This window comes from Tachyglossus aculeatus, chromosome 1, assembly GCF_015852505.1.
Source record: "Tachyglossus aculeatus isolate mTacAcu1 chromosome 1, mTacAcu1.pri, whole genome shotgun sequence".
Classification (NCBI taxonomy): Eukaryota; Metazoa; Chordata; class Mammalia; order Monotremata; family Tachyglossidae; genus Tachyglossus; species Tachyglossus aculeatus.
The window spans coordinates 19,571,533-19,585,211 of record NC_052066.1 but is presented as its reverse complement, the minus strand read 5'-3'; the positions used below and the strand labels follow the sequence as shown (position 1 = coordinate 19,585,211).

Genomic DNA, 13,679 nt, shown 5'->3' with positions numbered 1-13,679 from the left:
TCAGTACTTGGTCCCCTTCCGTTCTCTATCTACACTCACCCCCTTGGTGACCTCATTCGTTCCCACGGCTTCAACTATCATCTCTACGCTGATGACACCCAAATCTACATCTCTGCCCCTGCTCTCTCTCCCTCCCTCCAGGCTCACATCTCCTCCTGCCTCCTGCCCAAACCTTGCCCTCTCCCTGACTTTCCCATCTCTGTTGACGGCACTACCATCCTTCCCGTCTCACAAGCCCGCAACCTTGGTGTCATCCTCGACTCCGCTCTCTCATTCACCCCTCACATCCAAGCCGTGACCAAAACCTGCCGGTCTCAGCTCCACAACCTTGCGAAGATCCGCCCTTTCCTCTCCATCCCAACCGCTACCCTGCTCATTCAAGCTCTCATCCTATCCAGTCTAGACTACTGCATCAGCCTTCTCTCTGATCTCCCATCCTCGTGTCTCTCTCCACTTCAATCCATACTTCATGCTGCTGCCCGGATTATCTTTGTCCAGAAATGCTCTGGGCATATCACTCCCCTCCTCAAAAATCTCCAGTGGCTACCAATCAATCTGCGCATCAGGCAGAAACTCCTCACCCTGGGCTTCAAGGCTGTCCATCACCTCGCCCCCTCCTACCTCACCTCCCTTCTCTCCTTCTACTGCCCAGTCCGCACCCTCCGCTCCTCCACCGCTGATCTCCTCACCGTACCTCGCTCTCGCCTGTCCCGCCATCGACCCCCGGCCCACGTCATCCCCCGGGCCTGGAATGCCCTCCCTCTGCCCATCCGCCAAGCTAGCTGTCTTCCTCCCTTCAAGGCCCTGCTGAGAGCTCACCTCCTCCAGGAGGCCTTCCCAGACTGAGCCCCTTCCTTCCTCTCCCCCTCGTCCCCCTCTCCATCCCCCCATCTTATCTCCCTCCCTTCCCCACAGCACCTGTATATATGTATATATGTTTGTACATATTTTTTACTCTATTTATTTATTTATTTAATTTATTTGTACATATCTATTCTATTTATTTTATTTTGTTAGTATGTTTGGTTTTGTTCTCTGTCTCCCCCTTTTAGACTGTGAGCCCACTGTTGGGTAGGGACTGTCTCTATATGTTGCCAATTTGTACTTCCCAAGCGCTTAGTACAGTGCTCTGCACATAGTAAGTGCTCAATAAATATGACTGATGATGATGATGATGACATCTCCATTTGGATGTCTTCCCGCCATCTAAAACTTAACATGTCCAAGACTGAATTCCTTGTCTTCCCTCCCAAACCCTGCCCTCTCCCTGACTTTCCCATCACTGTTGACGGCACTACCATCCTTCCCGTCTCACAAGCCCGCAGCCTTGGTGTCAACCTCGACTCCGCTCTCTCATTCACCCCTCACATCCAAGCCGTCACCAAAACCTGCCGGTCTTACCTCCGCAACATTGTCAAGATCCGCCCTTTCCTTTCCATCCGAACCGCTACCCTGCTCGTTCAATCTCTCATCCTATCCCGACTGGATTACTGCATCAGCCTCCTCTCCGATCTTCCATCCTCCTGTCTCTCCCCATTTCAATCCATACTTCACGCCGCTGCCCGGATCGTCTTCGTGCAGAAACGCTCTGGGCATGTTATTCCCCTCCTCAAAAATCTCCAGTGGCTACCAATCAACCTACGCATCAGGCAGAAACTCCTCACCCTGGGCTTCAAGGCTGTCCATCACCTGGCCCCCTCCTACCTCACCTCCCTTCTCTCCTTCTCCAGCCCAGCCCGCACCCTCCGCTCCTCTGCAGCTAATCTCCTCACTGTTAGGCCTCATTCTCGCCTGTCCTGCTGTCGACCCCCGGCCCACGTCATCCCCCTGGCCTGGAATGCCCTCCCTCTGCATATCCACCAAGCTAGCTCTCTTCCTCCCTTCAAGGCCCTACTGAGAGCTCACCTCCTCCAGGAGGCCTTCCCAGACTGAGCCCCTTCCTTCCTCTCCCCCTCCTCCCCCTCTTCATCCCCCGGCTTACTTCCTTCTCCTCCCCACAGCACCTGTATATATGTATGTATGTTTGTATGTATTTATTACTCTATTTATTTATTTATTTATTTTATTTGTACATATTTATTCTATTTATTTTATTTTGTTAATATGTTTTGTTTTGTTGTCTGTCTCCCCCTTCTAGACTGTGAGCCCGCTGTTGGGTAGGGACTGTCTCTATATGTTGCAAACTTGTACTTCCCCAGAGCTTAGTACAGTGCTCTGCACACAGTAAGTGCTCAATAAATATGATTGAATGAATGAATGAATGAGGCCTTCCCAAATTGAGCCCCCTTTTTCCTCTCCTCCTCCCCATCTACTCCCCGCCCTAACTCCTTCCCCTCCCCACAGCACTTGTATATATTTGTACAGATTTATTACTCTATTGATTTTACTTGTACATATTTACTATTCTATTTATTTTGTTAATGATGTGCATATAGCTTTAATTCTATTTGTTCTGATTATTTTGACACCTGTCTATATGTTTTGTTTTGTTGTCTGTCTCCCCCTTCTAGACTGTGGGCCCGTTGTTGGGTAGGGACCATCTCTGTATATTGCTGACTTGTACTTCCCTAGCGCTTAGTACAGTGTTCTGCACACAGTAAGCGCTCAATAAATATGATTGAATGAATGAATGAATGAATGAATAATTGGATGATTATCAGCTGTGTGACTTTGGGCCAGTCACTTAACTTCTCTGTGCCTCAGTTACCTCGTCTGTAAAGTGGGGATTAAGACTGTGAGCCCCACGTGGGATAACCTGATTATCTTCTATCTAACCCAGTACTTAGAACAGTGCTTGGCATGTAGTAAGCACTTAACAAATACTATTATTATATTAAAATATAATATGTGTTATATGTTAATAATAATAACCATAATAATGATGGTATTTGTTAAGCGCTTACTACGTGCCAGGCATTGCACTAAGTGTTGGGGTGGAGACAAGCAAATCAGGTTGAACACAGTCCCTATCCCGCATGGGGCTCACAGTCTTAATCCCCATTTTACAGATGAGGGAACTGAGACACAAATAAGTGAAATGACTTGTCCAAGGTCATACAGCAGACATGTGGAGGCGGCGGAATTAGAACCCGGATCCTACTGAGTCCCCGGCCCGGGGCCTAACCATTAGGAAAAGCAGCGTGGCTTAGTGGAAATAGCATGGGCTTGGGAGTTGGAGGTCATGGGTTTTAATCCCGCCTCTGCCACTTGTCAGCTGTGTGACTTTCAGCAAGTCACTTAACTTCTCTGTGCCTCAGTTACCTCATCTGTAAAATGGGGATTAAGACTGTGAGCCCCACGTGGGACAACCTGATTACCTTGTATCTATCCCAGTGCTTAGAACAGCGCTTGGCACATAGTAAGCACTTAACAAATGCCATCATAATTACTATTATTATTATTAGGGCACACTGCAGGAAAACCACTCAAATAACCCTTTGGAGTGGTGGCAGGGTATGGGGCTTTCTGGTGAGCCCATGCCTCGCCGGGGAGAAGTGGTGGCCCGGAAAAATGTGGCCACAGAAATTCTAAATTGGCCAATGGGAATTAGGTCGGAAAGCACAGAGAAAAGATGTGGCCTGCAGAACCAGAGAAAATAACTGCAAAGTGACTGAGGGGATGGAAAGCACTGAGAAGCAGTGGGGTTTATGGACAGAGCTCGGGCCTGGGAGTTAGAAAGGTTCTAATCTCTGCTCTGCCACCTGTCTGCTGTGTGACCTTGGGTAAGTCACTTCACTTCTCTGGGCCTCAGTTACCTCATCTGTAAAATGGGGATTAAGACTGTGAGGTCCACGTGGGACATGGGCCGTGTCCAAATTAATTAGCTTGTATCTACCCCCACGCTTAGTACAGTGCCTAGCATACAGTAAGCACTTAAAAATACTATTTTTTTTAAAAAGGCAATGTTAGGGCAATCAGGAAAGGGAAAACAAAAGGAAGATGGGGAATCTTCATTAGATAGGCAGCATGGCTCAGTGGAAAGAGCCTGAGCTTTGGAGTCAGAGGTCATGGGTTCAAATCCCGTCTCTGGCAATTGTCAGCTGTGTGACTTTGGGCAACTCACTTAACTTCTCTGTGCCTCAGTTACCTCATCTGTGAGGATTAAGACTGTGAGCTCCCCGTGGGACAACCTGATCACCTTGTAACCTCCCCAGCGCTTAGAAGCGCACATGGTAAGCACTTAATAAATGCCATCATTATTATTATCAGTTGTATTTATTGAGCCTTACTATCAATCGATTAATCAGTGGTATTTATTAAGCGCTTACTAAGTGCTTAGCACTATGTGCTTGGGAGAGTACAATACAACAAAGTTGGCTATTACAATGAATCTAGATCTTATTTCTATATTTCATTCATCCTCTTCAGACACTTGTTACTTTCCTAGGAGTTACAACGGAGGAAAGGGCTCGGGAAGGGGATTTGCCCATCAATAGGGGATCTTTCATCTGACATTTGTCAATCAATCAATCAGGCTTATTTATTGAGCGCTTACTATATGCAGAACACTGTACTGAGTGCTTGGGAGAGCATAACAGAATTAGCAGACACCTTCCCTGTCTATAATGAGCTTAACATCTAGAGCTACCCCATTAGTACAGTTGCTCACAGTGTGGCTCAGGGGAAAGAGCACGGGCTTTGGAGTCAGAGGTCATGGGTTCAAATCCCAGCCCCACCACTTGTCAACTGTGTGACTTTGGGCAAGTCACTTAACTTCTCTGTGCCTCAGTTACCTCATCTGTAAAATGGGGATGAAGGGTGTGAGCCCCACGTGGGACAACTTCATCACCTTGTAACGTCCCCAGCGCTCAGTACAGTGCTTTGCACTTAGTAAGCACTTAATAAATACCATTATTATTATTATTATTATTATCCTTTCCCGCCTAGATTACTGCATCAGCCTCCTTGCTGACCTCCCAACCTCCTGTCTCTCCCCACTCCAGTCTATACTTCACTCCGCTGCCCGGATCATCTTTTAACAAAATCGTTCAAGACGTGTCATTCCCCTCCTCAAAAACCTCCAGTGGTTGCCCAGCCACCTCCATATCAGACAAAAACTCCTCACCATTTGTTTTAAAACACCCCATCACCTTGCCCCCTCCTGCCTCACTTTGCTTTTCTCCTTCTACATCCCAGCCTGAACACTTTGCTCCTCCAATGCTAACCTTCTCACTGTGCCCCGATCTAGCCTGTCTCACCGCCGACCTTGGCCAACATCCTACCTCTGGCCTGGAATGTCTTCCCTCCTCAAATCCAACAGACAATTACTCTCCCTCCCTTCAAAGTCTGTATATATGTTTGTACATATTTATTACTCTATTTATTTATTTATTTATTTATTTATTTATTTATTTATTTATTTTACTTGTACATATCTATTCTATTTATTTTATTTCATTAATATCTTTGGTTTTGTTGTCTGTCTCCCCCTTCTAGACTGTGGGCCCACTGTTGGGTAGGGACTGTCTCTATATGTTGCCAACTTGTACTTCCCAATCGCTTAGTGCAGTGCTCTGCACACAGTAAGCGCTCAATAAATATGATTGATTGATTGATTGATTACTGAAGGCCTTCCCAGACTAAGGCCCACTTTTCCTCATCTCCCACTCCCTTCTGCATCACCCTGACTGGCTCCCTTTGCTTTTCCCCCTCTCCCAGCCCCACAATATTTATGTATAAATCTGTAATTGTATTTCCTTGTATTGATGTCTGTCTCCCCACCTCTAGACTGTGAACTCATTGTGGGCAGGGAATGTGACTGTGTATTGTTCCATTGTACTGTCCCAAGTGCTTAGTACAGCCCACAGTAAACGCTTAATACATTCAACTAAAAGAATGAATGAGGGGGAGACGGACATTAATAGGAATAAATGAGCAACTCAACCAAAATACATCAGAGAGCAGGGCGGGACCTAGGCAAATGGGACATTATAAAGAAAAAGCACATTCCTCAAGGTCAGTTTTCACATGGTTTCTCCTGGGATTAGGAGGGGCTGGAAATGATTCCCCCTGAAATATACTGTTCAGATTGGAAAACATAATAATAATAATAATGGCATTTATTAAGCACTTACTATGTGCAAAGCACCGTTCTAAGTGCTGGGAAGGTAACAAGGTGATCAGGTTGTCCCACGGGGGGCTCACGGTCTTAATCCACCTTTTACAGATGAGGTAACTGAGGCCCAGAGAAGTGAAGTGACTTGCCCAAAGTCACACAGCTGACAATGGGCGGAGCCGGGAGTTGAACCCATGAACCCTGACTCCAAAGCCCGGGCTCTTTCCACTGAGCCACGCTGCTTCTCCAACATCCGCAAAGGTGAGGTGTGTCACCAGGCCTGGGTGATTTCCATGCGGGTTTTAACAGTCAGGAGCCAGGTTTGCACTGGAGTCTCCTCGGGTTGGACAGGGAGGCCTCCATCTACCTGGTCGAGTGAGTTTCTGAGCGATCGGTATCTGTGGTTGGAAACGGGCTGGGAGCCAGCTCTTTTCGCACCTGCCAAATTCTCCCCACGCCCCCTCTCCTCAACTCTTCAAATGTCTCCCACCAGCCTCCCCTGCAGGACTTTTATCTGTACCACATTTCATTCATTTGTTCATTCAATTGTATTTATTGAGCGCTTACTTATTGTACTAAGCACTTGGGAAGTACAAGTTGGCAACATATAGAAACGGTCCCTACCCAACAACGGGTCTAGAAGGGGGAGACAGACAACAAAACCAAACGTGTGGAAAGGTGTCAAGACGTCATTTCTGGTTTAATCAAATCGGCGCAAGGCAGAGAAGCAACACAGAGATGCAGTGTGGTCTAGTGGATAGACCACAGGCCTGGGGGTCAGAAGGATCTGAGTTCTAATTCCGGCTCCCACATCTGCTGTGTGACCTTAGGCAAGTCGCTTCACTTCTCTGGGCCTTAGGCACCTCACCTGGAAAATGGGGATAAAGACTGTGAGCCCCAAGTGGAACATGGAGTCTGTCCAACTTGATTACCTCCATCTTACCCCTTCCCTTCCCCACAGCACCTGTATATATGTATTTATGTCTGTACATATTTATTACTCTATTTATTGATGTATTAATTTTACTTGTACATATCTATTCTATTGATTTTATTTTGTTAGTATGTTTTGTTTTGTTCTCTGTCTCCCCCTTTTAGACTGTGAGCCCACTGTTGGGTAGGGACTGTCTCTACATGTTGCCAACTTGTAATTCCCAAGCGCTTAGTACAGTGCTCTGCACACAGTAAGCGCTCAATAAATGCGATTGATTGATTAGCTTGGATCTACCCCAGGCCTTAGTACTTGGAATATAGTAAGCGTTTAACAAATAATTGATCGATTGATTATCAAATAGATTGAAAAAAGGGCAGCGGCTCAAGAGAAATAGAGCAGGGCCGCGAGGGATACATCTCGGAGACTTCCAAACGATGTCCTGTCAGCGCTTGCATATTTCCTGGTTATCCTGCAGCTAGAAGGAGCTGAGGTTTACCAGAAACTCTTAGTCCACTATTAATAATTTCCCCCTATTGAGATCCCCTCCACGGCCTCTTAGCTGAAGGGTTTTTGGACAGAACGGAAACTACACCACTTTGTCCCCAAGAAGGGGAAATCCTGAAGGCCAGCACTGAGACCCTGCACTGCTGGGCTTGACCCCCTGTGGGAATTGTCCCAAACTTCTTGCACAATAAGGAGGAAAATCATGATGTGGTCCCACTCAGAGAACCGGGCGAATGCTTCTGACTCAGATGGCCTCGAGGTAGAGTAGAACACAACAAACAGTGTGACATTGTGTGTGCACCCGGAATTAAACGTGAAACAAGAAACCTTTTATAACATGGGGCTCTGTGCCAAGAGGGATTTAACCTGTGCCAAAAGGTTGTTTTAGGAAACTCATTTAGATATCTGAAAGCCCAGAAATGGGGTGATAAGACATTCATCCGAAGATTGGGTAGGTCCTTTTGTCTGCTGTGTGGCCTTGGGCGAGTCACTTAACTTCTCTGAGCCTCAATTACCTCATCTGGAAAATGGAGATGAAGACTGCGAGCCCCATGTGGGACAGGGACTGTGTCCAACCTAATTATCATCATCATCAATCGTATTTATTGAGCGCTTACTATGTGCAGAGCACTGTACTAAGCGCTTGGGAAGTACAAATTGGCAACATATAGTGACAGTCCCTACCCATCAGTGGGCTCACAGTCTAAAAGGGGGAGACAGAGAACAAAACCAAACATACTAACAAAATAAAATAAATAGAATAGATATGCACGAATAAAATAAATAAATAAATAAATAGAGTAATAAATATGTACAAACATATATACATATATACAGGTGCTGTGGGGAAGGGAAGGAGGTAAGATGGGGGGATGGAGAGGGGGACGAGGGGGAGAGGAAGGAAGGGGCTCAGTCTGGGAAGGCCTCCTGGAGGAGGTGAGCTCTCAGCAGGGCCTTGTATTTCCCCGGTGCTTAGAACAGTGCTTGACCTGTAGTAAGCACTTAACAAATACCATCATCATTATTACTACTATTGTTCAGGAGGCCAATTCGCATTCTTAAATTTCCAATTCTCCGTCAATTGCATTTATTGAGTGCTTATTGTGTGCAGAGAACTGTACTAAGAGCTTGAGAGAGTACAATACAATACAAAAGACACATAAGAAGAGCAGGCCTGGAAACATTCAGTGACGGGGTCCCTACAATCTATCAATTAATCAATCAATTGTGTTTTTTGAGTACTTACTCTGCAGGACATTGCACTAAGCACTTGGGAGAGTACACTCGAATTAGTAAACCTGATCCCTGCCCTCAAAGAGCTTACACTCTAATGGACAGTAAAATAAATTGCAGGTAGGAGGAAACAGACCATAAGCTCATCGTGGGCAGGGTATGTGTCTGTTTATTGTTATACTCTCCCAAGCGTTTAGTTCAGTGCTCTGAACACAGCAAATGCTCATGGTGTACCGAATACAGCACGGGCCTGGGAATCTGAAGGTCATGGGTTCTAATTCCAGCTCTGCTACTTGTCTTCTGTAGGACCTTGGGCAAGTCACTTACTTGTACATATCTATTCTATTTATTTTATTTTGTTAGTATGTTTGGTTTTGTTCTCTGTCTCCCCCTTTTATCATCATCATCATCAATCGTATTTATTGAGCGCTTACTGTGTGCAGAGCACTGTACTAAGCGCTTGGGAAGTACAAGTTGGCAACATATAGAGACAGTCCCTACCCAACAAGGGGCTCACAGTCTAGAAGGGGGAGACAGACGACAAAACAAAACATGTGGACGGGTGTCAAGTTGTCAGAACAAGCAGAATAAAAGTTAAATGCACATCATTAACAGAATAAATAGAAGAGTAAATATGTACAAGTAAAATAAAGAGGGTTCATTGTGAACTGGGGTGCCCTCTCACTTCACACTCAGCCCTCATTCATTCATTCAATTGTATTTATAAGCGCTTACTGTGTGCAGAGCACTGCACCAAGCGCTTGGGAAGCACAAGTTGGCGACACATAGAGATGGTCCCTACCCAACAACGGGCTCACAGTCTAATAATAATAATAATAATAATAATAATAATAATAATAATAATAATAGCATTTGTTAAGCGCTTACTATGGGCAAAGCACTGTTCTAAGCGCTGGGGGCCCAGGAAGACCCCCTGCAACTGGTTGGGAACTGGCCTAAATCCGGAGATCTGCTCAGAACTCCCCTCCCCAGCCTAGCCCCACAGCGCTTATGTACATATCTGCAGTTTTATTCATTTGTATAGCTATCTTTCTCCCCCCTCTAGACTGTGAGCTCGTTGTGGGCACGGATTGTCACTGTTTATTGTTGTACTGTACTTTCCCAAGTACCTTAGGCGAGTGCTCTGCACACAGTAAGCGCTTAATAAATAAGCGGCGAAGCGGAGAAGCTGCGTGGCTAGATGGAAAGAGCACAGGGTTTGGAGTCCGAGGCCATGGGTTCAAATCCCGGCTCCGCCAACTGTCAGCTGTGTGACTTTGGGCAAGTCACTTCACTTCTCTGGGCCTCAGTTCCCTCATCTGTAAAATGGGGGTGAAGACTGTGAGCCCCCCATGGGACAACCTGATCACCTTGTATCCTCCCAAGTGCTTAGAACAGTGCTTTGCACATAGTAAGTGCTTAATAAATACCATTATTATTATTATTATTATAATATTATTATTATTAAATAAGATTGAATGAATGAACTAATTAACAACTTTCTCCAGCACTACTGGCAGCATGGCCTAGTGGATAGACCCCGGGCTTGGGAGTCAGAAGGTCATGAGTTCTAATCCCAGCTCTGCCACTTGTCTACTGTGTAACTTTGGGCAAGACACCACACTTCTCTGGGCCTCACTTACCTTATCATAAAATGGGGATTAAGACTGTGAGCGTGGTCCCTGTGGGACCAGGGAGTGTGTCCAATCTTATTCGTTTGTATTCTCCCCAGTGCTTAGTACAGTGCCTGACATATATTAAGTGCTTAATAAATAGCATAATTATTAAGTATTATAATGATTAGATGGGGCATTGCTATAAATAGTGGCTAAAATATCCACTTATAGCCAGAAGCAGTATGGTCTTGTGGAAAGAGCCTAATCCTGGGAGGCAGAGGTCCTGAGTTTTGATCCTGGGCTCTGCCACTTTTCTGCTATGTGACATTGGGCAAGTCACAACTTCTCTGGGCCTCAGTTATCTCACCTGCAAAATGGGGGCTCTTACTTTGAGCCCTATGTGGGACAAGCACTCTGTCCAACGTTATTATCTTGTATCTAAACCAGTGCTTAATATAGCTCCTGGCACATAATAATAATAATAATAATGGCATTTATTAAGTGCTTACTATGTGCAAAGCACTGTTCTAAGCACTGGAAAGGTTACAAGGTGATCAGGTTGTCCCACGGGGGGCTCACAGTCTTAATCCCCATTTTACAGATGAGGTAACTGAGGCACAGAGAAGTTAAGTAATTTGCCCAAAGTCACACAGCTGACAATTGGCAGAGCCGGGATTTGAACCCATGACCTCTGACTCCAAAGCCCATTCGCTTTCCACTGAGCCGCACTGCTAGTAAGCACATAACAACTAATTCCCAAGGGCTTTGTATAGTGCTTTACAAACCAGTAGGCGCTCAATAAGTACAACTGAATGAAATACCATTAAAAAAACCCCAAATTTTTACTCTCCCCTCCCATCGTAACAACACTGATTTATATATCTTTAATTTTATTCATTTGAATTGATGTCTGTCTCCCGCACTCTAGACAGTAAGGGCTTAATAAATATGATTGAAAGAATGAATAAATGAATTTCAGGAATTGGGAAGGTGGTGATTTAGCCCTGCTGCTTACTCTGTCCTCTACCTAAGCTTTCTAAGAGAAGAATTACAAGACAGGGGAAGTGTTGGGATATGTTTGCAAAGGGTAAAAGAAATATTATTGTTATTATTATGGTATTTGTTAAGCTCTTACTATGTGCCGAGCACTGTTCTAAGCACTGGAGTAGATACAAGGTAATCAGGTTGTCCCACGTGGGGCTCACAGTTTTAATCCCTATTTTACAGGTGAGCTAACTGAGGCACAGAGATGTTAAGCAGCTTGCCCAAGGTCACACAGCAGACAAGTGGAGGAGCTAGAATTAGAACCCATGTCCTCTGACTCCCAAGTCCGTGCTCTTTCCACTAAGCCACACTGCTTAGTGGAATAGGAGCGGGAGGAGAGATTCTGATCAATCAGTAACCGTAACAGTATTTATTAAACACTTACTGTGTGCAGAGCACCGTAGGAATCACAAGGAAAGACTGCACAGATGGGAATGGTCCTCGTCCCTTAGGGAATTCACAACCTAAAAATCAATCAAACAATCATATTTACTGAGTGCTCACTGTGTGCAGAAGCAATGTACTAAGCACTTGAGGGAATAAAATATAGCAATGTAATGGAGTTGGTAGATACTCTGCCCACAGTGAGCTTACGGTCCAGAGGGGCAGACAGACATTAATATAAATTAAATAGATTACGGACATAAATGTAAATGCTGTGGGGCTGAGGGAGGGGTGGAATGAAAGGAGCAAATTCAAGCATAGGATGATGCAAAAGGGAGTGGGAGAAGAGGAAATGAGGGCTTAGTCACGGAAGGCCTCTTGAAGGAGGTGTGCCTTCAAGAAGGTTTTGAAAGTGGGGAGAGTAACAGTCTTTCACATATAATAATAATAATAATAATGGCATTTATTAAGTGCTTACTATGTGCAAAGCACTGCAAAGCACTGATGTGAATCAGTGGTGTTTATTGCACGCTTATTGTGTGCAGAGGGAATACAATAAATAACAATGAGTCAGTGGCATTTATTAAGCACCTGTTTCAGAGTACAGTATTTTATTCATTCATTCAATCGTATTTATTGAGCACTTACTGTGCACAGAGCACTGTACTAAGCGCTTGGGAAGTACAAGTTGGCAACGTATAGAGACGGTCCCCACCCAACAACGGGCTCGCAGTCTAGAAGGGGGAGACAGACAACAAAACAAAACATGGGGTCAGGTGTCAAGTCATCAGAATAAATAGAAGTAAAGCTACATGGACATCATTGACAAAATAAATAGAATAGTAAATATATACAAGTATTTGGCATTCAGGACAGTACAACTGGGTAAGAGACACAATCCCTGCACTCATGGAGCTTAGAATTTAACAAGGGATATGCACAGACATAGGCCATTCACAAAGTGCCCCAGAGCACTTACGTCCACATCTGTAATTGATTTCTTTCTATTAACATCTATCTCCCCCTCTAGGCTGGAAGCTCCTTGTGGGCAGGGAACGAGTCTACCGACTCCGTTATAGCATACTCGCCCAGGCTCTCAGGACAGTGCTCTGCACACAGTAAGCACTCAAATATCTATCGTTGACTGATTGACTGAAAATACTAAGGCTGACTAGACTGTAAGTCCACTCTTCTTCTAGACTGTGAGCCCAGTGTTAGATAGGGACCATCTCTATATGTTGCCAACTTGTACTTCCCAAGCGCTTAGTACAGTGCTCTGCACACAGTAAGCGCTCAATAAATACAATTGAATGAATGAATGATGATAGCAAAAGTATAAAGTATGAAAGGATAAACAGATTTTTTAAATATGTGCATTTACATATAACTCAAAAATATGTAAGTGCCAAGGTGTATAAAGTTTAAGACGTATGTGACAGACTACTCTCTGTGGGATTAGAGCTACATGGGTTTAGCCATATATGTTGACAACTTGTACTTCCCAAGAGCTTAGTACAGTGCTCTGCACACAGTAAGCGCTCGAGAAGCAGCGTGGCTCAGTGGAAAGAGCCCGGGCTTTGGAGTCAGAGGTCATGGGTTCAAATCCCGGCTCCGCCACTTGTCAGCTGTGTGACTTTGAGCAAGTCACTTCACTTCTCTGGGCCTCAGAACCCTCATCTGAAAAATGGGGATTAAGATTGTGACCCCCTGTGGGACAACTTGATCACTTGGTGACCTCCCCAGCGCTTAGCACAGAGCTTTGCACATAGTAAGTGCTTAATCAATCGTATTTATTGAGTGCTTACTGTGTGCAGAGCACTGTACTAAGCGCTTGGGAAGTACAAGTTGGCAACATATAGAGACGGTCCCTACCCAACAGTGGGCTCACAGTCTAAAAGGGGAAATTAAT

General features: G+C 45.1%; 1 protein-coding gene across 1 annotated transcript in view; it reads right to left on the bottom strand.

Moving 5' to 3' along the window:
* The window catches only part of RALB (RAS like proto-oncogene B), a 212,150-nt gene that overhangs the window by 126,362 nt on the left and 72,109 nt on the right, over positions 1 to 13,679 (bottom strand). The window contains exon 2 of the mRNA XM_038747084.1: positions 11,772 to 11,850. The gene's annotated coding sequence lies outside the window, so the exon portion shown is untranslated. The remainder of the gene's footprint in view (positions 1 to 11,771; positions 11,851 to 13,679) is intronic.